Below are 27,751 nucleotides of genomic sequence, written 5' to 3' on the forward strand. Positions count from 1 at the left end.
AGTTTTTTACTAATTAATCTATATTTTCTAGTGCTTCAAAAATATTTAGTGTTTTTAGTGGGGATAGAAAATCAAGATGTACTTTTCAGGTGAAAATGAAGTCAGGGACCTTTCATAGCACATGAACCACATGCTGTTTTCCCAGCAGCAGTGCTGAATTCCTGTTCTTCTCAGCACTGTTACCAATGCCTCCTTTCTTTAAGATCTGGAAAAGTTTTCTTTGACCAATGCCTTGATACGGGCTTTGGAAACACCATGCTTCGTCTAACAATTACACAGACAAGCCCTTGGCACCAGTGAAAAAATGAAGAAAGCAGGAAACTGTTCTTCTGAGTCTCATAAAAATGAAGGAACCAGCCAAATAACTGGCCGACAGACAAACTGAAAATCCTTCTAGGAAGGTGAGGTGATCAGAATATGGGGAGGGACCGAGGCTCTCTTTGTGCCACATCGCTGCACCCGCCTCACTAAGTATCACAGCAACAAGCTGAGGGGGGATCTCAGTGTGCCACACAGCTCATGTCAAGTTCAGGATGTCTGGAAATATCAAACTTGGAAGGAGATCACACAAATTCCTGCCTGATATGATGGAGGGGCAGCGCTTATTTTGTCAGGAAACTCTCTTTTATATCTAGCTGACTTATGCTCATTGAAGTGAGTTTGGTCCCCTCTGGAAACTGGTGCCTGCAGCTTGTTCTTCTCCACACTGCAAACTGTGAGATATCAGAACACGCCCTCTAACTTCTCATCTTTCACGAGTGAAGCCTCTTTTTATTTGGATGAAGTGACCTCATGATCTGAACTGATTATAAAAATGAACATGAGAAGGACAAACAGGATGTGCCATCAGATTTTCCAGAGGCTTTCATAAAATCTTTTCCTTCCTTTCAAATCAGAGAATAATGAAAAACACAGAATGTGCCATACTTTTTTCTTGTCTCTGTTTAATATAAGACCTTGCTGATTAAGTAAATTCTATTCTAAATTCTGTTTGCAAAAGAATGCAGATTTATCTCTACTTGGTATTCATTTATGCAGTTATTAATTCAATTAATGTTTATTGAGCACATATTTCATGAAAGGACTGAAATCTACATTTGATTTTTTGCCTGGTACTGTGATGGGTGCTTTTAAGATACTTCCTCATTTAATCTGCATGAGAATTTTGTGAGAGAGGTATTTTCACCCATATAACATGTGAAGAAACTAAGGTTCAGAGAGGTTAAGTGCCTTGTCCAAGGACACTCAGCAGGTGTATGTTGAACCTGGGATTTAAATGTATGTCTCTCAGAGTTCATGGGCTACTTGTTCTTTCTACTCTAGCAGTGATTCTTCTTGTTTTGAAAATCGTTTTCTTATTTCTCTCTAATTTAATTGCTTTGTTTTTGGAGAGCATAGCCTATGTGATATCTAGTCTTTGAATTTGTTGAGGCTTCCTCTGTGATCTGGTACATGGTCTGTTTCTATAAATATTCTATGTTTACTTGAAGAGATTGTATATTCTCTGCCAGTGGAGGGCTTCATATATCCATTAGATAAGCTTGTTAACTTGGTTGTTAAATCTATTTCATTAACCTTTGGTCTGCTTGATCTGTCCATTTCTGGTAGATGTTAAAGTCATGATTGGATATTTGCCAAATTCTTCTTGTCATCATTCTGTTAGTTTTGCTTTATATATATAATTTTGGCTCTGCAGTTAGTTGCATACAAGTTATGATTCTTTTATTTTCCTGATAGATTGTTCTAGTCATTATTATGTAGGGTTTCAGATTATCTTTCTTAATGCTTTTTGACCCTAATGCTTTGGTATGCCAGTTTTGTTTTGGCTAGATATTTGCCTCATATCTATCTATCTATCTATCTATCTATCATCTATTATCATCTATCTCTATCTATCTATCTATCTATCTATCATGTATCTATCATTTATCTATCTATCTGATGATAAGCATGTGAGATGAGATGATAGAAAAATATATATTCTATTAAAAGTATATATCTGTATATATAATATATAATAATACATATATGTTTCTTTCTAGCACCTTATTTTATGTCTTTCTGTGTAAGTTCATTTTAGGTATGCTTTTTGTAACCAGCACAGATGTTTTATTTTTAATGCATTCAGATGGATGCTGTGTTTCAATAGCATCTCATTGCAAACCCTGCCAAGGCTGGGCTTATTTTTTGCCATCTTATTTCATGCTCTTTCATATTCTTTTACTTTGTTCCTTTTGTCTCCTTCCCTGCATCTGATGGGCTGATAAACTGCCCTCTTATTCCCTATTGACTCTGCTGCTGGTTTGGAAGCTAAAGATTGCATTTCCTTTCATTTTGTGGATATCCTTAACATCTGAACATATGTATTTAATGGTATAGCTTTCTAACAAGATATCAAGTTTTGTCCTATTTCTATACCCCTGCTAGAGGTGCCATGAATCTTCATGTGCTGGAAAAACTCAGTGACTGTCAGTCAGCCCATCTTGTTATTTTGTCTAACACTTTGGTTTTACCTTTCGTACCATCTCTATTTACCCATCTATCTACAGGTCCACCCCTGAGGCCATCTCTCTGTTCATGTATGATTTCTCTTGCCACCTGTTGCCTGCTGCTTTGCCAAGGCTCTTTGTCTGCTCACCAGTTTGTACATCTCTTCTGTTTCTGGTCCACGGACATGTTTGTCTTGGGTTGGAATCTAGGCTGTGAGTTCTTTGTTCTCCTTTAAAAAAAAAAAGAAAATCTATAACTGTTATATGTATTTGGAATAATAGGGGTGTGTCACAACTTGAAGGTACAGAGCTGTGCCGGCTGGAATTCTCTAGCATAGTTTTTAAAGCATGCTAAATGGTCCTTGTAGGCTTGGGAGGAGCTCTCGGATGGAAAGTGCAAGTCTTTTATTGCCGTTATTTGTTTTTCTAATATGTGAATGACTCCCAATTCTACAGACATTTAGTTTAGCCAAGGGCTGTTAGTTCTCAGGGTAGCCCTTAGCGCACACCACTCCTTTGTAAAGATTACAAGGCACCCAGGTGCTGCGGCCCTGAAGCCTGCATTTGGAGGACAGATCGCATTTCCCACCCTGCTCTCCGCCTCTGCCGGTGCCCTTGTGCAGCGTGTAAACCATATCCCCCCATACAGTGGCTCTGTTTACCTGTAACCTCACAAAGTGAATTATTAAGGGTTACTAATAGGTGGTGTTTAAAACTACACTTGGCATGTTGTTACAACTTACTGACAGCACTTCAGGAGTTCTCACCCAAAAGCCTGGTTGCTCTGCATGAATGCAGAGTTCTACCTGTTTCAGTGCGCGCACTGATAGACAGGATTCCCCTGGCGCTTGGGCTCTGGTCAGAGAACTTTGATATTTCTTGCAAGAGCTTATACTCTGTGTTTTAGGCAGGACCCTGGAAGGAGTCCAGATCTTTTATCATAACTTATATCCCTTCACGTTATACACTAAAAGTGAAGCATCAGAACAACTTCAATATTTTGGAAGCTAATAACAGTCAATAATCAAGAGGATGCAGGACACCAAGAGCTGTTAACAGAGGTGTGCTGGTAAGGGTCTAACAAGTGGCTTTCTGAAACAGAAAAAGTCCTGACTTATGGTATTTAACAGTTTCTGTAGTGTAAATACTTCCACTATGGCAGAATTCAAGCTACCCTTGTGCTGATATCACTGAGCATGGAGCTGGGAAGAGATACATACAAAATTGTCTCCAGCACACAACTGGGCCACATTATACTAGCACCACATAAAGTAGAACATTGATACCTGTATTCCAGTTATTAGTGATAATTCTGTAACTGGATCTTCAAAGTTCAAAGAATAATCAGTCCTCCAAATTATCTGGCAGGCAAGCAACAGCCAGAAACTTGAAGTTTTGTGCTGAGCATTGACTAGCCCCAGATAGTCAACAGCTGAAGGTGAGAAAAGATATGAGTGGCACGTGACAAAACCTGTCTGTGAATTCTTTTATCCACAGTCTGCAAGGTGAGCAGCTCCTATTCTGGGGATATTATTGTGAAGAGGATATCTCATTTGCATTTAGAAAGCTGTAAGTGGTTTTCAAAGATATTATTGTGAGCCTGTGCATGTTTTCCATCTTCCCAACATGCACTGACCTTTTCCCATTGGAGTTTTGGTCATCTTACCTCCACTTGGCATTTGTTTGCCTCTCAAGAACTGCTCTGTCAACCAATTATCTTCCATTTGGATGGGCCATATATTTGCTGTCATGCTTGGTCTTGTAATCTAGTTTAGATACTTTGGACTCACGGCTACTGTACCTTATCAATTCTTTTTGGAGTTATGATGGAATGATGTTTTATTTTTTTCTTCTCTTTTGGGAATGTCGTAACATTTTCCTGAACATTGCATTATGTCATTGACAGTACTTTGTGTTATTTAACAAAGTGGCAGACTTGGAATATGCCATTTACTCCACTCAGTTTTACATTTCTAGCAAAAACATGGAGAAAGACAAATGTGAAACCCTTTTCTCCACCCCTGCTTTCCTTTAGAATGTTTGGCTTTTTATTTGAAAGAGGTAGGTTAACTGATAGACATGTATTTAACTGAATATATTTGTGAGCTCAGCTTTTACAATTTTATCTTGAATATTTTAATAAGTCTTTTGCACAACTCTCTCTTTTCCCCTCCCCATTTTAACAGATTTCCACAGTGACTATGCCGGGGTGGTTGATATTTTTTCCGTATGTTGCAGTGTTCCAGAATGAATTATGCTAAAATTGTAAATATGGAATTTGCCCTCAAGCAAAGGTAAACCAGTTCCTCAGTAGCAATGTTTTGTTTAGTTTTCAGTGTTGACAGATGACACACGTTTTCATTCATTCCATGTACCACACTTCATAGAATACTCATATTGGAACAAACATCAGAATCTATGTCAACATTTTTCCAAGTGGTGATTCTCAAAACATTCACCTAGAGATGTTAAAAGCTCTAGACAGAAAAATGTGTTCCATGATCAAATAAGTTTGGAAAATGCAGCATACTCTATTTTCTCTTGACAATTTACAATAATTATTTACCTATTAAAGTCAGTGGTCTGTTAAAGAAAAAAACAACTAACAAAGTTACATACAGACACAAACACAGATGCTATTTGTTTAACCCCATGTTCACCAAATATTTTGAGAAGAATTTTTTTTCATACCATATTTCTGAATACTGTTTGAAAGGATGTTTTTGGAAATACCAGTTTGGTAAATTTGCCCTAAACCTCTTGGCTAATTATGACCGTATGTAGACTTTTCTAGGTTTCATTGTTGTATTCATGATGAGAATATGCAGCAGTTTTTACACTGTTTAAGCAACAGGACTTAAAAAGAAATCAAAACAAAGTTCATTCTAAGATTGAACAAAATTATTCTCGGATTCATCCATGAACGCTTTGGCAAATGTAGTTGAACTTGAGTATGACCATGTTTCAGTACATACAAATTGAGAGCATTTTGCCTCTTATAAAACATTTCATGCATATGCTAGGAGAGAAAGTTTTGCATATATAATTATTTCATAATTAGTAAGACTTATGGCAATCTGCCAGTAAATTGTGCCTTTGTTACTGTATATTATTGGGTATCAATGAAGTTGTTAACATGGCAACTTCATATATGTATCTATTTAGTGTTTTAGAGAAGACTTAGTTGAATGGTTGTAATTTATGAATAAACACTTCACAAGGCTAGAAACATCTTTACCTAAGTGCTAAAATTCGCTTGTAATCCTTGTCTCAAAAAAATAAATCAAAAGATTACAGCCTACAGAATAGCTAAAGCCAAAAGAAATATCACTTCAGCTAATTTAATTATTAAAGCACAAGATGGCTATTTAAAGAAGATTTTGATAGTATAGAAAAGTAGACAGAAAAAAAAATCCACCCACAGTTTTAACACCTAAGCACAAACATTATCAATATTTTGGGAATATTTCCTTTTAATTTCTGTGCATTAGTTTTTATTTGTTTATCATTTTATTTTGTTTTTAAACAGAGTACAGAGGGATGTTTACTGTGAAGGAAAAAATTTGCAAAAAAATCCTATCTAAGGCCTGGCCTGGGGAACCCCACAGGCTTTTGTTAATTTTGCAAAAGTAAGATCAATTGAAATTCTAAGACTGCTGCCTTTTTCCACATAGATTTCCATTTATCATGCTTTCTCTCATACTAGGTGGGCTCATTTCATTGAGGCTAGGTGGGATATGTTTAAATGGTTCAGTCTTTTGTAGAAGTGACATCCAGAAATACCTTTCTCTGCTGCCCTGTCTAGTATATTTACTCCATGTTGGAGGACCAGAAATGATATCATAATATGCACATGTCCTTATGGTGCCTGGCACAACAAAGGTGTCAGTAAAAGAGGAGACACAAAGTTTGATATTTTTGGAGCCAAAAATTAGTGTGTGGGTAAGTCTTCTAATCAGCAGACATCAACAACTGTAAGCACATGATTGGATTCTGATACCTAACAAGAGGAAGTTCTCTCTTTACAGAGATACATGCAATAATGCAGTGCTTGCAATTACATTGTATAGCTTTGGAAGTGATATATTTTAGTTTTATACTTTAGTGATTATCTTTAGAAGACTTAACCTATATCCTTCACTTTAGAAGTCTGATTAATCAATATCTTGATCTTCGAAGTACAAGAACCTATGACACTTTGATCTACATACTCCCTGCCCATCATCCATGTTATTTTTGTTCCAACTTGTTCCATGTATTTGGTCCACATATTTTGTAGTTTCAGTTTGTTTTTAATACCCATGCTTGGGATTACCATCATCATTTGTTAAATTATAAATATATCTTTGCAATATATTTCTCTTAAGAATGCTTCTTGTATCCCCATTTCTTTCTTTTATTTTTTTATATTAATTAATTAATTTTTATATTAATTAATTTATATTAATTAATTAATTTATTTGATATACAGTCTTATATTAGTTTCAAGTATATCCCCATTTCTTTCTCAGCTCAAGTTCCTTTTTGCAGAGGTCTCCTTTAGTAATCTTTCATCCTGGGTCCAGGGGTAGTGAATTCCCTTGATATTTCTGAAAATATTTTTATTTTCTGATAGAATTGTAGTTGAGCAGGTATTTTCCTTTAGTTCTGTTAAGATATACTCAATTATTTTCTGTTCTCTGTGGCTGCTTGATGAGAAGCCTGAGGTCAGTCTGATTTTTTCTCAATTATTTTTTCCCTTTGGAAGTTTCTAAGATTTAAAAATATATATATAAGTTTTGTGATTTACCTACGATGTGTTTATGTGTGGATTTGTGTTTGTTTACCTGCTTGGGATTTATAATGCATTAAAAATTTTTATTTCATATTTCAATCTAATAGACTTTAGAGCAGTTTTAGATTTACAGAAAAATTGCATAGATAATACAGAGTTCTGCTATACCAATCTCTTCTTCTCTCATAGTTTTCCTTATTGTTAACATCTTGCAATAGTGTGATACAGTTGCTACAATGGATGAACCAATATTGACACATTATTATTAACTAAAATCCATTGTTTACATTAATGCTGATCTTTTGTGTTGTACAGTTCTATGGGTTTTGATAAATGTGTGAAATATCGTGTATCCACCATTACACTAAAAGTCCTTTGTGCTTCACCTATTCATCTCTCTCTCCTTTCAAACCCCTGATAATCACTGATCTTTTCCTGTCTCTAGTTTTCCCTTTTCCAGAGTATCATACAGTTACTATCATGCAGTACATAGCCTTTTCAGACCAGCTTTTTTCACTCAGCTATATGCATTTAAGATCCTTCCATGTCTTTCTGTAGTTTAATATCTCATTTTTAAAAAGTACGGAATGATATTCCATTGTCTGGAAGTACCAGAGTTTGTTTATCCATTCACCTGGACCTCTTGGTTGCTTTCAAGTTTTGGCACTTATGACTAAAGCCACTATAAGCATTTGCAAGCAAATTTTTTTGTGTATGAGTTTTCAGTTAATTTGGGTAAATGCCTAGGAATACAGTTGCTGGATTATATGGTAAAATTATGTTTAGCTCTGTAAGAAACTGTTAAACTGTCTTCCAAAGTAGCTGTACCATTTGCATTACCAACAACAATCAATGAGAGTTCCTGTAGCTCCACATTTTCATCACCACTGGTGTTGTCAAATTTAGGATTTTAGTCATTTTAAGAGTGTCATCTGTAGTGGTATCTCATTGTTTTAGTTTGTCGTTCCCTGATTACAAATAATGATGAACATGTTTTCAAGTGCTTATTTGCCATCTATATATCTTCTTTTGTGAGATGTCTATTCAGATTTTTTGCCCACTTTAAAATTAGAATTTTTTATGTTTATTATTGTTGAGTTTTAAGAGGTCCTTGTATATTTTTTATACAAGTCCTTTATCAGACATTTGCAAATACTTTATGTCTGCAGCTTATTTTTGATTCTCTTAACAGTGTCTTGTGAAGATCAGATGTTTTTAATTTTAATAAGGTCAAATTTAGCACATTTTTCTTTCATGGGTTGTGCTTTTAAAATTGTATGTGAAAACTCATCACCAAACCAAAGGTCACCTAGATTTTCTTCCATGTTTTCTTCTAGAAGTTTTATAGTATTATGTTTTATATTTGGGCAGTGATCCATTTTGAGACAATTATTGCGAAAGATATAAGATCTGTGTTTGAATTCTTATTGTTGTTGTTGGTATATAAGGGAATCCAGTCTTTCCAGTGCCATTTATTGAAAATATTATCCTTTCTTCATGGAACTGTCTTTGCTTATGTGGTAAAATGAGTTGACTATATCTGTGTAGGTGTGTTTCTAGACTCTCTATTGTGATCCATTTTTCTATATTTTATTTTTCTTTCACCAGTAATAGTACTGTCTTAATTACTGTAGTTTTATAGTATGTCTAGAAATTGGGTTGTGTCAGTCTTCTGACTTTGTACTTCATCAGTATTGTGTTGTCTATTCTGAGTCTTTTGACTTTCCATATAAACTTTAAGAATCAGTTTGTTTATATCTACAAAATAGCTTGCTTAGATTTGGTTATGATTGCAACTGAATCTATAGATCAAGGAATTTGGTATAATAATAAGTCTTTCAATTCATGATACAGAATATCTTTTCTTTATTTAAATCTTATTTGATTTCTTTGATTAAAGTATTTTAGCTTTCTGTTTACAGATCCTGTACATGTACTTTTTTTAGATTTATACCTGACTTCTGTTTTTTTCTTTCTTTCTTTTTTACTGCCTTCAGATTTCTCCCTCTCTTCCTCCCTCTCTTCCTCTCTCTCTCTCTCTCTCTCTCTCTCTCTCATTTTCTTCTCTCCTTTCTTTCTTTAAAAACATAGTATTGTTTTTAATTTCAAGTTCCAATTGATCATTGCTGGTGTAGAATAAAACATCTGAATTTTGCATATTAATCTTTTATAGGTTTTCTGCAACTTTGTTATAAACAATCATTATTAATTCTAGGGATTGATTTTGCTAATTCTTTAGATTATCCATACATGTATTCATGCATTTAGTGACCAAAGACCATTTTATTTCTTCCTTCCCAATCTTTAGATCTTTATTTCCTTTTCTTGTCTATTGTACTAGCTAAGACTGCCAGTATGATGTTGAATAAGAGTGATGAGAGGAGACATCTCTATCACATGTTTTCAGTCTTAGGGAGAAAGAATCATCTTCTCACCATCAAGTACAATTTTTTGCTGTAGGTTTTTCTAGATGTTCTTTGTCAAGTTAAGGAAGTTCTTTATTAGTAGTTTGCTGAGTTTCTTAGAAAATTTATTTTTTATCATGAATAGGTGTTGGAATTGTCAAATCTTTTATCTGCCACAATTGACATGATGGTATGAGTTTTTTCCTTTAGTATATTGCTGTGGTTACATTAATGTGTTTACATTAATTGGCCTTGTATAACAGAATAAATTCCATTTGATCATTGTACATAATTCTTTTTATATATTGTTGGATTTAATTTACTACATTTTGTTGAGGTTTTTTGCATATATGTTCATGGGAGGTATTGGTTTCTAGCTTTCTTTTCCTTGAATATCTTTGGTAATGCTGGCTTCATAGAATGAGTCTTCTATACTCTGATAGAGATTGTGGAGAATTGATATAATTTTCCCTTAAATATTTGGTAGAATTCACCAGTGAACCTATCTGGGTCTTGTGCATTCTGTTTTGTATGGTTATTAATTATTGATTCAGTCTCTTTATAGATATAGGCATATTCAGATTGTCAGTTTCTTCCTGTTTGAGTTGTTCAAGGAATTCATCCATTTCATCTAAGTTACCAAATTTACAAATATAGAGTTGTTCATAATATTCCTTTATTATTTTTTTAGTGCCTATGGGATCAATGACTTTTCTTTCATTTCTGATATTAATAATTTGTGTCTTCTCCCTCTTCTTTTTCTTGGTTAACCTGGACAGAGATTTTTCAATTTTATTGATCATTTTAAGAAACCAGATTTTATTTCATTGATTTTTCTCAATTTCCTTTTTTCAATTTCATTAACTTCTAGTTTATATTATTTCTTTTCCTCTGCTTGGTTTAAGGTTAAACTGTTCTTTTTTTTCAAGTTTATTAAGATGGAACCTTAGATTATTGATTTTGAGATTTTTCTCTTTATGCATTTCATACTAGAAATTTTGGCATTGCTTTTGCTGCATTCCTTAAACTTTGCAAGTTGTATTTTCATTTTCATTTAGTTCAAAATATTAAAAAATTTTTGAGATTTCTTCTTTGACCCATATGTTATTTAATAGCATTTTGGTTAATTTTCAAATATTTATTCTCCAAAGATGATTTCCATCTATCTTCTTGTTACTAATTTTTTGTTTAATTCCATTGTGGTCTGAGAATATGCTTTGTATGATTTCTATTCTTTCAAATGTGCTCAAGTGTCTTTTGTGGCCCAGAATGTGCTCTATTAGCATGAATGTTCCATGTGCTTTTGAGAATGTGTATTCTGCTTTGTTGGATGAAATATTTTATAATGTCAGTTAGAACCAGCTGATTGATGGTACTCTTCAGGTCAACTATGTCCTTACTGATTTACTGCCTACTTGATCTATCAATTACTGAAAGAGGGATGTTGTAGTCTCCAAAGTGGATTTGTTTGTTTGTTTATTTCTCCTTACAGTTCTATCAGTTTTTGCTTCATGTATTGTGATGCCCTGTTGTTAAATGCATACACTTTAAGGATTGTTATGTGTTTTTGGAGGATTGATCCCTTTATTATTATGCAATGCTCCTTTTTATCCCTGATAATTTTCTTTTCTTCTGGTCTGCTTTACCTGAAATCAATGTAAATTAATTTCAGCATTCTGAAATCAATCTCCAGCTTTCTTTCACTTAGTATTAACATGGTATACTTCTCTGTACCCCTTTAGTTTTAACTTGTTGGTCTTTATATTGAAAGTGGGTTTCTTGTAGACAACATATAGTAGAGGCTTGTTTTTTGATCTACTCTCACAGTCTCTGTCTTTTAATTGATTTATTTAGACCATTGATGTTTAAAGTGATTACTGATACAGATGGATTAATATCTTCAGTGTTTGTAACTGTTGTGTTTTACCTGTTCTTATTTCTTTTTTAATCTTTCTTTTTCTGTCTTCTGTGCTTTTAACTGATCATTTTATGTGATTTCATTCTTTTCTAGCATGATAATTATACTTGTTAAAAATTTTTAAAAATTCGTTTCCCAATAATTGCAATATGTATTTCCAACTAAGTTAAGTCTATTTTCAAGTAACACTGTACCACTCTATAGTTAGTGCAGATAGTTAGTAACAGAGTATTTCCCATTCTCCCCTTCCATCCCTTATAGCATTTCTGTCATTCATTTCATTTACGCATAAGCTATATGTTGTTGCTCTTATAATTTTGAACAAACTGTTATTTACTAGATCAAGTAAGAATATGAAAGATGTAACATTTCATTAATTTCATTTATTTATTCTCTGGTACTCCTTTCTTATATAGATCCATGTTTCTGACTTACATAATTTCCTTCTCTGTTAAGAGCATTAAACATTTGTTGTAGGCCAAGGTTTGCTGGTGATTAATTCCTTGCTTTTGACTGAAAAACTCCTCATTTTCATTTACTTTTAAAGGATATTTTCACTGGATACAGAATTCATGTTGGCGGTTTTCTCCTACCCTCTCAACACTTCAAATATTTTACCTCACTCTCTTCTTGCTCACATGGTTTCTGAAGAGAAGTCTGATATAATTTTTATTCTTGTTCCTTTATAGGTGAAGTGTGTTTTTTATCCAACTGCTTTCAAGATATTCCCTTTTTCTTTGGTTTTCTGCAAGTTGGGTATAATATATCTAGGTGTAGACTTGTTTTGACATCTAACCTGTTTGGTATTTTTTGAACTTCTTCTATCTTTGGTTTTGTGTCTGTCACTAAATTTGGAAAATTCTCAGCCATTATTATTTCAAATATTACTTCTGTTCTGCTGTCTCTTTTTCTCCTCTTAGTATTCCAAAATCACGTATGTTTCTCCTTTTGAAATTATCCCACAGTTCTTGGATATTCTGTTCTGTTTTTTCATTCTTTTTGTCCTCTGTGCAGTTCAGTTTGAGAATTTTCTATTGACGTCTTTAAATGGGATTCTTTCCTTGAACTGTGTCCTATCTACAGATGAGCCCACCAAAGACTTTCTTCATTTTTATTATCATGTCTTTGATTACTATAATTCATTTTAAATTATGTCTTAGAGTTTTCATCTCTCTGCTTACATTACATATGTTCTTGCATATTGCCAACTTTTTCCTTTAGAATCCTAAAAATATTTATCATAGTTTTTAAAAATTCCTAATTTGATAAATTCCATAATCTCTGCCATATCTGAATATCATTCTGATGTTTCATTTGTTTTTTCAGACTCTATTTTTTCTTGCCTTCTAGCATAACTTGTAATTTTTGGTTTGAATCTGGGTATCATGAATTGAGTGATAGAACAGAGAGGTAAATAGGACTTCAGTGTGAGCTTTTATGTCAATATTTAGTAGTAGTCCTCATTGATATGGCTTACCAGTTTATCATATTTCAAGTTTCTATATATACTTGATTTGTTTCTGGTATCCTTTTTTGCTTCATTAGATATTTATCTCTGTGTCAATAACACACTTAAAAATTACTATATCTAGTAAGGCCAACACTCCCACCTAATTTTTCTTATTCAGTAGTGGCTTGGCTATTCTTGCCCTTCACTGCCAGGGTTAATTCATGTTTGTTATCCTCTTTGAGATTCAAAGAGCCTTTCAATTTTGGAAGACTGTTTTATTTAATTCTGGAAAATCTTCTACCATTATTTTTTGAATATTTCCTCATCATTTTTCCCCCAACTTTACTCCATATTTTATTAATTAGATTATTATTTCTATATTACCATTCTTGTTAATATTTCTATTGTGAAATGTAATGATAATTTTCACATATTTGTAGACTTATAGGAGACTTGTATTTTATTTTTGAATTTTTTCCTGCTTAATTTTGGATTGTTTTCTTCAGGATACAGTGGCTGCTCTTATTTAACCATCTTTTATAATTAACACTTGCCTTTTAGTCATTTTAAAAAAGACTATATTCCTTTCCAATATACTCAAATTTTCTAAAACATCTAAATGTTCATAAGTTTTTTTCAATAATTTCTGTTTCTAATATGGCCTTCACGTTTTTTGTGTTGTATTTCATTTCATGTCCTTTAAAAACAAAACATTTTCTCTTTGTCCCTTATGAGCCCTTATATTTCTTCCTCCTTCCCCATCACTCTGAAGTCATATTTCATTTGATCTCTTTAATTTTCCTGAAGATGTTTGATCATAATCTCAGAATGATTATGGCATTTTTCTGATATGTATTCTTCATCTACCTTGTTTCATTATGTTCCTTTCCTCTTGCTTTTTTGTAGAATATTCATGTAAGTTCCATGGTAGTGTCCATCACTGAACAGTGGAAGTCTTCCTGGACTAGCTGTTTGTAAAACAAAAGCATAGGGATAAGCTGGGATATACTAGGATAACAGGAAAATTTGCTATGTTGCTCTGGATACCATGCCATTGTACTCTGACTGGTTGGTGTGATTCTTTGCCTGGCTGGGGGAAATCACTCTGACTCCTTGCTCACAGGTTCCTGTTTGGCAATTTAAACATTACTTATCTTCAGGTAATCAGTGCTGCAGCTCTGCATGCCATCCAGGTTTATTCTAAACTCAGTCTCACTGATAGCCTGTTTCTTGCAAAAATAAGTTCTATGTGTGAAACACACCTGGTTTGCCCACATACTGTGACCTGCTTCTTCAAGTAAGGCACCTCATTTTACCCCTCTGGTGGGCCATCTAGATAATGTGGAGAACATGTTATCTCAGGTCTGTAGAGCCCAGACTTCTGAGTCTTCCCTTCCCTGGGCACAGTTTTCAGTGCATTCAGATGAAAGTGGAACACTTCATAAATTGAGGTTCAAGGATGAGGTGTTTCCTAGTGTTCCTTGTTATTTTTGGTTAGTTTAGAGGAGAAGAGGGAATATAGATTTCTTTCCTGTAGTATCTCAAATAAGAAATGAACATAACACTATGGTTGATGAGAAAAGATAGTCAAGTTTGCCAGCCATCACATCCACATTATTACATAGGTTAACCTATCACAGTACTTAAGTAACCAGATGCACCTCTTGTGTTCTTTTTAATCACCTTAGAGCTTAGATTTCTTTTTCTTCTAATTAAATCTTGCAAGCCAAAAAACTAACATTAAAGTTGATCAGCAAAGCTAATGCTTTAATGTGTGTCTAATGCCTAAGTCAGAAATGGCTCCCGACAGTAGATGTAAATGTTGCTTTGTCTACTCCATCTTATCAATTCCCTTGCTTTTATTCAGAAAAGATTTTTTTTTTACTCCAAGGAAAATATTCAACTGTAAACATTCAAAAAATTTTTTCTTGGACTTACATGGAAAGAAACTGTTAGACTAAGACCTAAATTTTGTCTAAATAATAAAAACTGACAAGGAGCACTTGCCTTTGATACTACCCTATTGGTCTATTTAAACCATTGACCTGAAAGTAAGTGATTCTAAATGTGTATCTCTTTACTAATCGTCTGAACCATCCCGGCTCTAGGGAATTAAACAATCTAAAAGTAGCACATTTTATAATAGTCCCTGGGATTTTCACTGATACTCCCACATGATCAATTCATGGTTGTCACCTTGTGTAAGTTGATCAACCTACCAGGGCCGTGCACTATTGTAATTACATTTCTTTTTGACAAGGATGCATTAAGTGTGACAATACGGGAACCCCTTTCAACTTGCATTAATTCAATATAAATCCAAAGCTTGCAGATTCAGCAGGATGGTCTATCGTGGCTTAATTGGAATTGCTGGTCAAGCACATTGATTCTGCTTCACTCAGGTAAAGATGAAAGTACCTGCAACAATAGCTATTACATTTGAAGGTCATTGAATTGTAAGGAGGCAAGAGGAGCAAGATTGTAAGACACATACACAACGTAATGGAATTTCTACTGGGTATCTGGGAAGCCTTGAGTGACACAATATCAATTGACCTTGAGATTTCATATTTTTATGACTCACAGCATTTGCTTTTATGTTCCAGAGAAATGTAATGATGTTTTAAAGGGAGATTAAAGTAGCCAGTTTTAATCTCTGGGAACCTTACACCTGACATGATTTATTTGCAGACTTCATGACAATATGAAAAACGAAGACCCTAGTTAATTTTGGATACATGTGACACAAGGGTAAAAGCACTCTTTCATTAGCCTCCTCTTGATCTCAGGTGCACATGTAAGAGGCTGTTAGCTCCAAATTCTTCATTTCCAACCTCTACATACTGGATGCTGCACTGCCCTGACATGTCCCCTAGCACAGTCTCAGGAAATGGCTCATCATGCACCCATCCGCCTGCTTGACCATCCAGTTTTTACCCTTTGCACAGTTCAAATAGGCCTCTATGAGCACTCTCAGTGGAACACCAAGTTTAAGTACCAAAGCTGTACTTTAGTTATTTAAGGAAGGAAGAGAACTTCAGCTATTTCAAATTTTAGAATCCAGCTTGGGCAAAAAGAGAATTGTCACATTGTCTATCGTGTGATCTTTCTTCTGCAAAAATAACATCAGTTACAGAGGAACATGGAATGTCCAGCAACGTAAAATAAAGACTGGAAAATTAAGACCAGAAGCATCAGATTACAAACATTTTACCAAAATCCATTAGCCTGTAGAGAGCTCTTTGTGGAGTTGGAATATGAGTCTTCGCTTTCCTTTCTGCCTCATACATTAATGCTGATCTCACACCCTTGTTGCTCCACTGTGGCCAAGGACAGTGTAATCAGACAGTTCCCATTGCCAGAGCATTTGAAAAGACAAGTAGAAACTAGCTTCAGCATATTTAACTAGTTTCTGCCCCACCCCTTCTGACCCTCAAGGGTAACACTAGCCTCTTACAGTTCATCCTCTGGGGGCTGGCTTATGTTTGTCCCCTTCTCTTTGGCAGTGACTTTAAATACCAAGTTCTTATTACAATCCGCAGACTTAAAATTAAGTTCTCATCGCGACTTCTCAGGGCACACTTAAGAGGCGCTATTTATCCCCAGCCAAATCAACTGTTTTCCCAAGTGACCCATTCCTGGAAATGTTACTGTTCCTAATAACCATCTTAAATACGTGTTTTCATTTAATCTCTCCTTTTACCTCCATTTCACATGTGTTGCTGCATGTCACGCAGTTTCTACAGGGATCTGCCATTACATCATTGTGGGAAGTATGAAATGGGGTTTGTTTTAATTAAAAAACTACTTTTACTCAGATGGTGGCCGGGCTCGGAAATGTTCTCTGTTGCCCTGGGGGTTTTCAGCCAAGGCTAATGTTTGTGTGCGTGCATGTGCGTGTGTATTTTTTGGGGGGGGGGTGTTGGGGGGGAACAGACTCTTATTTTGTGAGAGAATCCATTGCCTTTTTGTCATCATGCAACACAAACTGGTTTAGGCAAATGAAGGCAGAGCGGGAAGAAGAAATTTCCTTAGGTGCTTTCTGCATGGAAAGCCGAAGCAAAGCTATCCATCGGGGTACAACAGGCAAGGATGCAGCAGAGTGCCTTCTGCATGCCCCTCTGAGCAGCACACAGGAGTCTAGGAGCTGCATTTGAAAGACAGAAATCCAAGGACAAGGGACCGCAGCTTCCACTTGGAAGCTTCCATAAACTGTAAGAACGAATAGGGGCATTTTGTAATACTTTATAACGACGGATCCTTTGGTGCTGATACCAGGTTTTATTACTCCTGTTTTATGTCCTACGAGCAGTAACAGACATTTTTCTTTTCTGTACAGCACTGTGCACCACTGACCTAGACCAGAAGCAGCTCTGCACTGGCATTCAAACGTCATTCTCCCTCTCAACTGCGGGAATGCTTTGGTTCCTATTATATTTCTGACCTTTCATATTCTTGGTGGTGCATCTGCTAAAACTCAAGCCAGGTGTGTGAACATGGTTGAAAAGACCTATACGGGACCAGTGACACCTCCCCACAGAGCAGGATGGTCCCCTCCCGAGATGCCCCACTGTCAGTGGGACTGCTACTGACTTGCTTTCCCAACTGAGAGGGTGGATCATATGACCCTTTGGGACTTTTTGTCCTGGTCACTTTTTAGCTAACCACACACATCACCTGATCTCTGGCTGGGGTCCAGGACTGAGGACAGAGATGCTCTGTGTAGATTTTTCCACAGTAGACATTTGCACTCAGCTGTGGGAATAAAATAAGCATGGCCACCATTTTTCCTATTACAATGGGGTTATCTGGGCATAAAATTTAGAAACAAGCATGGGATTCTAGCATGGGCTGGGCAGCTTCAAAACACATTCTCTGTCCTGTACCAGACACCAAGAACTGCATCCTTTCTGTGCTTTGAAAGCTTCTGCATTGTGTGCTCAGCTATACTGCTGCATCTACAGATTGCCATCTCTGAGAAGCAGCCCCATGAACTTGAGGATGGTGGCAATCCCAAGTGAAGCATGTAAGTCAGTGGTAGAGGCAGATGACTGTGAGATCCTTTATTTTGCTTAGAAAACAAAGAAACAAACAAAAATGATGAAGATTTAATATAATGCCCCCTCCTGCCCCCAACTTCTTGCAAATTCATGGTGCTGAATAAACTATATCCATGTATTGGTCCTTTTAGAGGCAGAATAGTTTTGAATGAATCTGCTTGGAAAAATATGTATTTGGTGAAGAAAAAGGTAGTCTGAGTTTTAGGAGCAGTGATACTCATTTACATTAATTATGGAAAGTGAAAATTGAACATGCCATGTAACATAACCACAGTCAGGACCAGAGAGATGATCTCTCAAGGTCTTTCCAGCTCTCAGATCTATACAAAAATGAATTTGATTTTTAGGTTATTTCCTCTCATTTCTTGTTATATATTCTTCCCTCCCTCTTCTTTAGACCAGGAGAAGTATTTCAACAGGAGATAGTTATGGAAAGTTATACAACAAATGAGTGCCCTAAGAAGGGCTTTGGAAGAAAAGAAAAGAAAATGGACACTATCCCAAGGGCCAGAAAAATCACAGACAGTTGTCATTAAGCACCTACCATGACTCAACTTCATCCTTCCTCCCTGCAGGGCTCTGAGAGGCTAAGTAAATGGCAGAGCTTAGATTTGAACCAAAGAGCCACTGTCCTTCAACCCCGTTTGGGCCACTGTCCCACACTATGTGGCTGCAGGTGGGAGCTCTGACCTCATGGATGAGGCACGTGAGTCTCCAAGAGCAAATGGACCTTCGCAAGAAGGCACAAGCTAATTTTCCATGGCCTTGAATTAAAAATAATACCTGGGCAGAAATTATGCCTTGCTCTCATCCCCTTCTTCTTCTTTTTCTTCTTTTTTTTTTTTTAGATAATTGGATGGAAGAACAGAGAAGAGAAGATGAATGGGGGCCTATGGTGCTAAAACAGGATGTTAAAATGGGCATTTTGACTAGAGCCCCAAGGTATAAATATAAGACACCAACTGGGGCACTAGACCAAGAAAAGCATGTTCAAAGCAGGTACTGGGAACCCATCAGAGCTCCCCAGTCCCCCGTGCAATGGTGATGAAAAGAGGGATTCTAAAGAGAATTTCTCTGGTGCGACTCACCCGGATGCTGTGAGTTCCAGGGCCACCCCCAAGAGGAAGGGTGGGGGGTGCTGCTCCCTCACCTGGGGCAAGAGGAAGGGCTTGAGTTCACTCGGCCAGCATAATATTGGTCCCCAGCACCCAGGCAGAGGAGTGTCTGATTCATACCTGAAGACACGTAAAGCCTGCCTCCTGCTCTGGTGGAGGGTGTGAAGAAGGGCTGCTCCTGCCCTGGCCATGTCCTCCCAGAATTCCTGGAGGCAAAGAATGAGTAAATGTCTCCAGGATCAGAGGCAGCTACACCAGAGTAAGGGCTGGCATTTTCAACCTTGTCCAAGAGGGGCCATTGTAAATGTGAACAGACTATATTAGTTGATTCAGATGGGGGGTCATATACATTCACTCAACTAGAGACATTTCAAGTTGTATGCTTATGTGTATGTTATACCTTAATAAAAAATCCTGCTTTTGAGAAAAAAGTGAAGAAGCCTCATTTGTGAGAAGTGAAGTGTTGCTAGATTCCTTTGGGTACGGAAAGAGTCAGCAAAAAGTTGGAGGAGAACGCATCAACCACGCCATGGGAAATTTTGGGGGACTGGTCCTCAGCAACCAGGGAGGTTTCAAAGGCCTCATGGAATCTGAGAGAGGCACAGCAATCTTTAAACACAGTCAGGGCCCAGGGAGCCCACGGCCTGCTCCCACAGGAACACTCCTCCTTCCCTGCTTGCCCTTTGGTGCTGGATGAATAGGAAACCAGGGTTAGCAAGCTGGGGAAAAGGGCCTGGGAGGGACAGAAGAATGTGACAGTCCTGCCCTCCCTCATTGTCTGTGGCTTTCTTTTTTTAACAGCATGTTCCAACTAGGGAAAGGTGGCTCCCTAAAACGCTGAATGAAGCTGGAAGCTTTTACTAGTACATGTGTTTGGAATTCTAAGTATAAATAGAATCTGTGTTTTGCAACTCAAAGGACTCTAAGACTTTCTATTACCTAAGCGTGATCAAAAAGTCAAGTTTTCATCCAGGGGTGGGGGTAAAAATGGCCCTACTGAGCAAGTTAAAGGACAATAGGAGAAGAAAATAAAGTCGCTTTATATTATACCCAAGATGTCCATTTTACTGGTTGCTGTAGTTTGAAAGGAAGACTGTTACATTACCCCAGAGTAGAAGCCAATCACTGTAAATGCAGCACTCTCCCACAGAGATATAATACAAGCCATATATGTTATTTAAAATTTTCTGATTGCCACATTAAAAAAGGAAAATAAACAGGTAAAATTAATTTAGTGATGTTTTTACTTAACCTTTGATGTGCAATCAATATAAAAAGTTTTAGTGAGATATTTTACATTCCTATTTTACTTTTATACTAACTCTTGGAAATCTGTGTGCATTTTACACCTTTAGTGCATCTCAGTTTGGATTAGCTGCTCTAAAAGCACCCAACAGGCACATGTGGCTAATGGTTGCCACATTTGACAGTGTAGTTGTAAGGTCCTTGATAGGGTGGAAAGGATCTCAGACAATGATCAGACTCCATGCTTGAGGGATGAGGATAACAGAGTGTCCCCAAAGTGAGTAAGAGGATAATTTAAAATTCTGTTTTCATATATGTCGGGTATGATGAAGAAACATCTGGAAAGCAGAGAAGAAATGGGCAGTAGAGGAGAGCCGGAAGGGTCCTGCATGGACTGTGATTCCACCACCCATGTTGCCACTGGAAACTGACCTGCACCAGTCAGGAAGAGTGCAGACTGAGAGGACACCTGGACCAAGGGAGTAAAAATAAATTCAACATGTTTTTCTGAAATAATAACTACTGTATTTAAGTATGCATGAAAATGAGCATAATATGCCCCCATAAGGGGCCGTTCCTGGTCTTTGCACAAACCAGCATGCTTGTCTGAAATAGTAAGTTTCACACAGTGTGCTTAGCACCCTAGGCAAGGTAAGTATTGCTGTTGTTCTGGTTTTGTGCAGAAGAGGCCAGTGAGACTTCAGTAAGAGGAACCACACAATCAATGTCTTGCTGTAGAATGTTGTCACTGGGGGAACCCTGGAAACCAGTGCGTAGAAAGTCTCCCTTCACAGAAGAGGAATCTGCTGCCGAAAGGAGAAGCAAGTTGTTCAAAGGCACATGTATAACTGGAGAGAGGTCCTCTGGGTCTAAACCCAGAGCTTCTTCCTGAATAGCGAGCACAGCATGATCTCAGGAGCACCAAAGTAGGCCTCCTGTCTCTTCAAAGAACCTGCTATAGAGCAGAAATAATGATGAGTTTTTAAAAAATATGAAAAGCCTATAAAGGCATGGAGAGTGACAGGTCTTCTTGCAATGGTGCCTTGGCTGTGAGTGATGTCAGGAGATCTGTCACACGTAAACCAAGGCCACGGGATGTCTCTGATGAAGTGCTGGGGCGAGCGTGAGGAGTGGGTCCTAGCAGTGCTGGCAGGAAAAGTGGAAGGTTGCAGGAGAGCAGGAAGGTCATCAGAACTGGAGGCTGAGAACACTGACCATTTGTAAAGGGCATCGAGAAAGGTAGGGGTGTGGTAGCAGAGAAATGGAGAGGGTGCGGAAGGAGCTTTGTAACAAGGAGTTAGACTAAGGGAAAAGTCAAAAAGAAAAAAAAAGCAGCAAAATGATTGGTCTGGAATAGATGTCCAATAATTAACAAATGCAGTTTAGAACTGTAGTTTTTGAATATAAGGAATTCAGAGAGTTTGTAGACCAGCTCCATCCAATAGATATATGATGGAAGCCACACACATAATTTCAAATTTTCTAGTAGCTACATTTAAAAAATAAAAAGAAACAGGTGAAGTTAATTTTAACAGTATATTTTATTTGAACCAATATATCTAAAATATTAACATTTCAACAAGTAATCAGTGTAAAAGTATTAATGAGGTACTTCACCTTCCTTTCTCATACCATTTCTCCAAAACCTGTTGCGCATTTTGCATTACCAGCTCGTCTCAATTTGGACTGGTCACATTTCAAGTACTCAACAGCCATATGTCGTTGGTTTCTATTATATTGGACAGTTTAGTTCTAGACAGCTTCCTGCTGCATTTTCACCTTTTTTATCCTTTGTTTAACAAACTTTAATAAGCATGCGATTTTTATGTGAAATTTCAAAACAAGCAACACTAAAAAATAAATCATTGCTTAGAGATGTGTAAGGGCTGATCAAGTTAGAGTGAAATGCAGGATGACTATCAAAAAAGTAAAGATAATAGTTCCTTTATTCCATGAGAAATACATGACAGAATTATAAAAAGTAAGCAAAGGAGAAAGAAATTAAAATCTACCTAAATCTCAAATGAGGACTGTAATTTCTTTTCTCTTCTTTTTGATCTTTTAAAGAGGGAGAATCTGGAACTGAATGAGAGCATGGATGTGTCATGGGTGGGGCAGGGTAGAGCCTGCTACATCGTGAGCCTTGGTTGCTGCCTGCTGAATGGAGTTTCCAAAGTCCGGCTCTTGACTACATAGAGGTTTCTGGCAAAAGGAAGAGGGAGCATTTGAAACATCAGGCGAAGGCAGATGATGTTGGACACTCAGCCAAGCCTGCTAAAGCCTAGGAGAGGACACCCTAAAAGATGAGAAAGCAATTAAGGACATTGACTTTTTATCTCTTTAAGAGATGAACTTAAACAATTTACTGGAATCTGTAAAAGAATTTACTAGAAGAAAAACGCACACAAGCCAATAATGTCATAAAACCATTAGGTGTGCAGGTTTCTGGAAGAGCGGCTCTAAGTGCACGGTCTACGTTCAGTTTGCGCCAGCATCTTGGAATGGGAAGAACTTTGGAATGACAAGTTAGATTGAAAAGCTGTTAAAAGCCAGAAAATAATGAGTGTCCAATCCATAAATGGAAAATTGTCAGTCCCTTATGTCTTCACATGACTTGGTTTGATGGTAATTCAAGCAAAACTTCTGAGTTTTCAACCAGCCCTTAATGGCAAGGAAAATGAACCATTCAGAGAAAAGGAGTTGTAAGAGGAATAATGTACTTCAGTTTAGTGTCTGCAGAGAGTAAATTTGGATAATAAAATTTATTTAAGAGGAGAGGATATCTGAACAAAGAGATGGTGAGTAGCTGCAGCTGTGAAACCTGGCTTGTGGTTTTGCAAGTGAAATCTCCTTATTTGTGACTATGATCTTCAATGACCTTCCTCTGACCACTGGACTGGAATGTGTATCACACTTAACAAAAACTCGCCCACAAGGTTAAGGCAGACCCCATTTATCACCTGCTTCTGCTATCCAGCCCACCATGCTCAGTCTAGGGTTTGTCTCAGTGTTGTTAGTTCAATAAGAGACTAGGAGACTAGGAGAGCTGTTTTAAAGCTGGGGTTTCCAGGGCTTTCCTTTCTTCCTGCTGAGGTCTGGGAACCCCCATCAAGTCTAAATGGCAGCTGGAAGTTGTCAGTTACATTAGGGAAAGAGTCAGAGAAACACATAATGTGTAAAAGCCACTGTGGCATGGAGGCACATGGATCTCCTCCATTTCCAGCTCCAACACTGTGGGAACCCTGCTGTTAGGCCATAAAAACAACTGTGAACATCAAGCCTCGGGATGCAGATGTGCATCGCCAGCTCACAGTGATCTTAGCAACGCAGGCTTTTGATATCTTGGGAAGTGGGTCTTGCTGAGCAGTTTTGAGTGCTACCCCAAGTAGATCAGAGGGCTGTTTTCTTCTCCATTTATCTCAATGCAGCCTTGACCGCATAGCTGGGGATTGTTAGAACCTCAGAAATTAAGCGTGCTCCATTAAGTGTGCCAAGGCTCTGCTCTGTTTATCCTCCCCCTACTGGCCATCCCAGCTTTTATTTCTGCCCATGTGGATGGGCTGCTGCAAAGATACTCAGGGTTTTCGGAAAACCAAGTCAAGGGCTCTGATCTTGTCTGGGCTCAAAAGTCAGATGTACTTGTTTGCTGCAAAGGTATGGTTTCCAGGAAACCAAGCCTAGGTTCTAATCTTGACTGTGCCACGGCTGACTGGAATGACCTTGAGGAAGTCCTGTCACTTTTCAGGGGTTCAGAGAGACCGGGATGAGCTAGTGCTAATGGCTTTAGAACTGGACTCCATGGAGTCTGCTCAGAGGCTGTGAAAAGTGGAGATAGGGGCAGGGAGAGAAGGTCTCTAGCATCTTCCACCTGTCCCAGTTGGGATATGTCCACTATTACCTATTGACTGTTCTGCATACTGGGATCCCCTAAAAGCTTTTATTTTAAAAAGGGTTACATGGCTTAAAAAATTTTAAAGCCACTTAATTCGATGGTCTCTCACCTACAAAATTCTGATTTTGTGATTTTTTGTGTTAGATTTCAGACATAAATGGATGAAAGTATCAACTGGTTTTTTAGTTTAGTGTTTGTGGATGGCTGATGCAGCAGATTCCTTACTGACTTTTGTATTCTTCTATGGAGTATATTAAAGACAGCATAATAATATATAATAATAAATAATGACTTTTTGTTATTTATTCTACAGGGATGGCTGCTGCCTTGATTATAGCAGTGGCTGCCAATTCACTAATGGCTGGGACATATAATTAGAACTGGAAAATCTGGTTCTAGTGATGACTCTGCCACTAATCATAGCCTTCAACATATATATGCTTCACTGTCTTGGGAGGCAGGCAGAATATTGTGTAATTAGGAGGTTGAGGTGTGGAGTCAGAGTGCTTGGGTTCAAATCCCAGCTCCACCACTTACTAGCTAAACGTTTTTGGGTAAGTTATCTTATGTCTCTGCACTTCAGTTGTATCATCTCTAAAGCGGGAATAATTATACTATCGACTTCTTTGGGCTGTTATGAGTGTTAAATAAGCTAATTCATATTTTTTCCTAGTGTATAATATGCAGGGGTTCAACTGGGTGATGGATGAAAGTATCAACTGGTTTTTTAGTTTAGTGTGCATTCTTGGGGTCCACCATATGCCTGGCACACAGAAGGTACTCAGTATATGCTTGCTGATTGGTCGCATTCTCCCCATAGGAATTGTGTAAGAACTTATTTACTCGACATCTGTCTTTAATATACTCCACAGAAGAATACAAAAGTCAATAAGGAATCTGCTGCATCAGCCATCCACAATTACCTCATGGAATTAAAAATATCCAGAGTGTTAAGATGAATAAATTAAGGACATCAACCATTTATGGAGAACTAGTTCCTGTAGTCAAAGCCCAGTCAGGAAACGGAAGTAGCTCAAGCCAAAAGTTCAGCAGAGGCCACTGAACACAGGGAACTACTTACAAAGGGTCCAGGAGAGCTAGAAAGCCGGGAGCAGAGGGTGAGGCAGCCCAGAGATTAGCCACTGCCGCACCTGGGGAGGCGGAGGAAAAACCAAGGGATGGTGCTGTCCCAGCCCGGTGCAGAGCACCCAGCGGCAGCTGGCAGCCGGCGCTGTGCAGGCTTGGGCTGTCCTCATACACTAGCTACTGGCAGACTGGCAGGCTGAACAGACAGCTCCCCCTCCTGACTCCCACCTCTGCCTCCATTTGGACTGATCCTTGTAGAAATCTGCTGGTGAAGGAGGATGAGAATTGTGGTTTGCAGAGGTGTATGCCAGGACTGTGAATGGATCTGAGGGCAAACTGGCCTAGCACTGCTGCCAGGCACATCCTAAATGAGGTGCCTGCAAACCATGTCCCAGGGTCAAACCCAGCCCACTGCCCGTTTCTGTAAGTACAGCTTTATTGGGAGCACAGCCCCAGCCGCTCATGGATGCATTGCCTGTGGTTGCTTTTCCTGCCACACTGACGGTGTTGAGTTGCTGTGAAAGAGACCACATGACTGACAAAGCCTAAAACATTTCTTATCTGGCCTTTTACAGAAAAGTCATGGACCCTTTTTCTAGATTACACCTGATCTGGCAGCCACCTGCTGGATAAGTATTTCTACCTACTTTCACAGATGGGGAAGCAGGCTCAGAAAACTCGCCTGAGGACAAGCATCCCAGGCCTGAATGACACTTGGACTTGGCCTTCCTCTGGTCTGTCACCAAACTTCAAGTGTGTTCATTGTACCTGTAGTCTCCGAACCCAAAGAGATCACTGCCACAGGTGCCCCTCAGGCCCACTGAGTTACCCCCAGCTCCCGATCATCTGTAGAAGCAGGCCTCAGTTTGGTATCTCTCCATGGCTGCCCCTCTCTGCCTCACCATCAAGTTCACAGTAGCTGAGGAGTTGGGGTTGTGCCAGTTAGAATGGGCCTGGGGTCATTTCACAGGAGAGAATCAGAGCTGTTCTGGGGCTTGAAGCTCTGCATTTGCTAGACTTTCCTTTCCAGGAAGGCAGCCAGCCCTTCAGAGGCTCTCTCTTGCCCACTTTCCTGTTCTGCACAGTCATCACAACTAAGCAGGAAGAGCAAGAGATTTGGGAGAATGTCTCTGACATAACGGAAATCAATGTTAAAACAAGATTTGCTTTATAGAATTTACAACATATCAGCTCTTTAGGAATGCTTGTCTTATAAAGCTAAGTACACCTGTCTGATAAAAAAAAAAGCCCTCAAAATGGAATATTATTGCCAACATTTTTCTGCATCGCTTAGAGATTCAACTTGGGTCTGAGTCAAGCTGTATTGTCTTCACACACAACAGTGGAAGAAGCTCCTGATACATATGTGAATTTATATCTGCTGGGAATTCCAAGTGATTGTGGGGTAGACCCTGCTTGCATTTGCTGTGCCCACAGAGATGGCAAGAAATTGCATCTCTGGGAAGAATATAACAGGGTAAACTGAATGCATGTGAGATTAATGGAATTGGGATTTACACATGATGACACACAAGAAGGGCAGAGCCCCACTGTGCTATTATTTGACTTAGTGTTTCACCAACACAGTATTTTTATAATGTGATGAGTGTGCTCTCTTGTGTCCATGAAAATAATACTCCTGACTCACTCCTCATCGGATAACTGACACCAGCTGTGTTTCTGAAGCCATGATGAGGTTCTGCTGGCCACCCAAACCCTCCTCCACCCTATTTCACTCCCTTCTCTGACATGAGAGGCTTGGCATGACTTAGCCTACTTCTGAGAGCTGGCACAGGGCTGTGGCCATAGGAAGGAAGTTAGAAGAGGCATGGAAACAGGCTCTCCCCTCAAGCCTCCAGAGGGAGCACAGGCCTGCTGGCACCGTGACCTTAGCCCAGTGAAGCTGGGTTTGGACTTCTGGCCTCCAGAACTGTAAGAGAACAAATGAGTGCGGTTTTAAGCCACCAAGTCTGTGGTATCTGTTACAGCAGCCACAGGAAACGAATTCAGTCTCCCACCACAGTTGTGGTATGTAAGAATTGTGCTTGAGGAACGATGCCAAGTAGAAAGTCAGAACGTTGTGTGCACCGTGAGGGGCAGGATCTGGGTGAGTTAGGGTGTGAGTGACTTTGGGGCTGTGTTCAGTAACTCTGAGAATAAACCCACTCACTCTCCCAGGCTGAGGCAGATTTAGGAGGGTGCTCCCAGCACTGGCCCTTAGTCTCTGGCCTAGTCCTCCACCACCCCTGCGTCCCAGCCCCTGCCGTGCTGCTTGGCCATCCAGATCTGCCATCCAGCCCACCTGATTCACAGCCGT

General features: G+C 38.3%; 1 long non-coding RNA gene across 1 annotated transcript; it reads left to right on the forward strand.

Moving 5' to 3' along the window:
- The first annotated feature begins 1,848 nt into the window (after positions 1-1,848).
- Positions 1,849-19,172, forward strand: LOC108408373 (uncharacterized). The gene is made up of 3 exons (XR_001855982.3): positions 1,849-4,783; positions 17,376-17,522; positions 18,945-19,172. It is a non-coding gene; the product is annotated as an uncharacterized lncRNA (long non-coding RNA).
- The last annotated feature ends 8,579 nt before the right edge of the window (positions 19,173-27,751 follow it).

The sequence above is a fragment of the Manis javanica genome, chromosome 2, assembly GCF_040802235.1.
Source record: "Manis javanica isolate MJ-LG chromosome 2, MJ_LKY, whole genome shotgun sequence".
Lineage (NCBI taxonomy): Eukaryota > Metazoa > Chordata > Mammalia > Pholidota > Manidae > Manis > Manis javanica.